We start from the raw sequence: 3680 nt of genomic DNA on the forward strand, positions 1-3680 counted from the left end.
TTCCAGAGAGGCTTCAAGGAAGGTGAAAGTCGTCACTACCCTTAGAATCCCCCTTGAACCAACGCCTTAGCAAATTTTTGCAAGAGGTCAGTCCACGCGAGGGTTAAAGGAACTTGGAGGACTCCACTGCACGTGGAGCGCCTCACGTGAAGGAGGGACTGCCTTAGTCGCGTGAAGACTGCCTTAGTTCGCCTAGGCAGTGTGCACATTCAAGTGAGGGTCCACGGCTCGTGGACAAGCTCACTGCCCGTGTAGACCCTCGTGGACAATGCCTTAGCCTTAAAAATCTTAATTCACAAGTCCAAGGGAGGGTCCATGGCCGGTAGACCACTCCAAGGACCTAAAAATCTCCCTTGGACTTTGCCTTAGTTTTTTTTTGGTAAGTCCATGTGGGCAAGGGGCAATTTTGTAAATTTTATTTTAAAGTCCTATTTTTAAATGGGTATATTTTATATTAGTTTTAAATAAATATATAAGGTATTTTTAGTCATTAAACACCCAATCAAAAATATTTTCACAAAAGACCCAAATCAAAAACAAAAGTTCATCTTCCTCACAATATTTCTCTCTCTAAAAACTCAAGAAGAAGAAGAGTAAAATTGAAGCTTGGGTTGCAAGAAATCAAGGGTTTTTCATCAAATTCTTGAAAGATTCATCATCAAGGTATGGTATTTTTTATCTTTGGGTAGATTCCACCCAAAGATCCCCTTCAAAACTTGATTTCAAAACTTCCAATTTTCCCCAATTTCAAGGGTTTTGTTCAAAATTTGTGGGTTCTCTTTAAAAATGATTTCAATGGTTTAATTATGTTGGGTTATGATTGAATTGATGATTTATGGTTTAATTTTGGTGAAATTCCCCAAAGAACCCATGGATCCCTTCTATTGCTAAATTTTGATCTTAATGTGGGTTAATTGATTTTAGAAGTACGTAAATGGGTCTTGTATGAATTAATTGGAATTGATTGAAATGTGACATTATCCATGTCTATTGTAGAAATTCTAGATGTTGGGTTCAATGTGATTCATGATTCTTGATGGGTAAATAATTAGAATTTGTTCATGAATATGAGAATTATGCATGTGCTTCAAGAATTATGTTAAGATTGAAGATCCTATGACTATAGTGTAATTGTGGTATTGATTTAAAGACCATTCTCCCCTATACCCTTCCACATTATTATGTATGAATTAATCATGACTACAATGCAATTGTGTTATTATTGAAAGGTTATTCTCAATTATACACTTGTGAATGATGATGATATATTGTGAAAGGTTTCCTCAATGTAAAGATACATCTTGAATTGGTAGGCTTAGGGCATCTTCTTCTTCTGTAATTGAAAGTGATCTTGATTCATGTACCTTGAATTGGTAGGCTTAGGGCATCCTCTTCTTGTGTAATTAATGCATCTTGACTTAATGAACATTGAATCGGTAGACCTAATGGTGGTAGCCCTTTCATAAAAAATTAATGAGGTATTCTAAGGCTATGTCTTGAACCAGCAGACCTAATGGTGTTATCCCTTTCATGAGGAGTCTATGAAATACTACAATGATGTACCTTGAACCGGTAGACCTAATGGTAGTAGCCCTTTCATGTGTATAGTGATGAACCTTGAATCGGTAGACCTAATGGTGGTGGACCTTCTTGAGGATTCAATGAGCTATCCTAATAATGTACCTTGAATTGGTAGACCTAATGGAGGTTTACCTTTCATGTGTTAAAGATGTACTTTGACTAGGTAGACCTAATGGTGGTAGCCCTCTCAAGTATAATAATGTTAATGAGAATAAACTACTCTATGGGAATGTAAGCTTAGCACCGAGTGGATATGGTAAGATGGAAGCTCTCCCATGTTAGGCCGGGTTTCAATGAACATCATTCTTATCCCATAACTATGTGCCCGCATAGGTTATTAGCTAGTGGATCCACTTAAGCTAAAATGTTACTCGTCCTACCTTAGGCAAGTAGACCAACTTTTTTCGGTATGGGACATGACATCAGATTCCATGTTAAGTGATGAGTCCACAAGTTGGACTCATTTAAGGCTTTATTTTGATAGAGATAGTGTCCTCAATTTCTTATTTTGTCAAAATATCTGATGAAAACTCTTAAGTTTCAGGTATTTGAAGTTGTAGTGGAAGCATGGACACTTAGGCGCAAAAAAGAACAAAAAGGTTGAAAAGATAGAAGAAGTTGAAGCCTGAGCATCGCCAAGCACACTTGGTGAATCGCCTAAGGGATGCACTCTGCCCTTTATTCCAATACGCGAAGCCCTGAAGGAAAAGGATAAAAAAGGCAATGAAAGGAGCAGTTGGTGCTTCAACGAATAGTTTCGCAAATCAGTACTATTCCACCCAATGGTCCAGAACGTGAAGATGCTAAAGGTAAGCATGAAAAGGCGATGAAACAGAAGAAGGGCGAGTCGCTGAGTCATTCGGCGACATCGACTAACCTCGCCGAGCGATCCGCCAACACTAATTTTTGAAGTCTATAAATACTAAACTCTTTATTAATTTTTGTGTGTGTGTGAGAGTCGATTTATTATTATATTTTCATCCTAGAATAGTACATTTTGGGATAATTTTCTCTCAAGTTTGGAGAGGGTTTTGTGGGAGACTTGAAGAAAGAAGGATTTCATCTTCCCCAATTTGGAAGTGGGTCTTCTCCATTCTTCTTCCTTTGCTTAAATCAAGGTTTAATTTCTGATACCCATTTTGATTTTAGTAACATTTTTAGGTGTATTTTGTTATTTCTTGATGTGTGGGTAAAAACCCTCATTCTTGGGGTGTGATTTAGCAAATATGTGTTGATATTGTTGTTGGGTCTTGCTTGCTGATAGGTTAGATGTATTTTAATGGTGAATTCACGTAGTGGTTGTGGTTTAATTTAATGGGTTTGTAGTTGCAAAAACAAAACCACCCATGTGTTTTCGGCTTGCCCAAGAGGGAGGTCGCGAAACCAAGACCACTAGACTGATAGCCTAAGGAGTGGGTCAACATGAGGTTTAGCCCGAGAGGGTGAGCCCTTGTCCCATATCCTAACACTCAGCCCGAGAGACTGACTAGGGTAAGGCGTAGGCTAGCCTTCATGCGTCAAATGGGTGTCCGAGAGGAATGCATTTGAAACGGGGTAAGTTGCTCGAGAGGGAACTTATTTCCATCTAAAGCTTAGCCTAGTCACTATTATCTTGCAACTTTCCCATAGAAAGCATGTACCCAACGATTTATCTCAACTTGTAATGCGGTCACACCCCAAGAACTTTTCCCCATACTTGATTTTCTTGTTATTTTTTATCGTTATTACTACTTGTGACAAAAACCCCAATTGATTTTTGACACTTTTGTGTCACCCCCTTTAATTTACTATGTTTCTAATCGTTAATGTCTTTAGCTACGGCTAATTAGAAATAATTTATTTTTCTATTAATTCTCAAAACAACTGCCTTGGGACACGACCCCAACCTTTAGTTGGGTTACTATATTATCGACGATCGAAGACACTCATACCATAGGATAGTGTCGTTTGTCACGATAAGCATCAAAATGGCACCGTTTCCGGGGAGTGATGTTGTTTGAGAATTTTTAATTTGATAGCATTTTTGTTCTTATTAGTGGTAGTTCACTAATTTAATTTTTAGTTTTATTCTGTTGAATATGTACACATTTCAGAAAGCA

Source organism: Solanum tuberosum, unplaced genomic scaffold (genome assembly GCF_000226075.1).
Source record: "Solanum tuberosum cultivar DM 1-3 516 R44 unplaced genomic scaffold, SolTub_3.0 scf00397, whole genome shotgun sequence".
In the NCBI taxonomy this organism is placed as follows: Eukaryota; Viridiplantae; Streptophyta; class Magnoliopsida; order Solanales; family Solanaceae; genus Solanum; species Solanum tuberosum.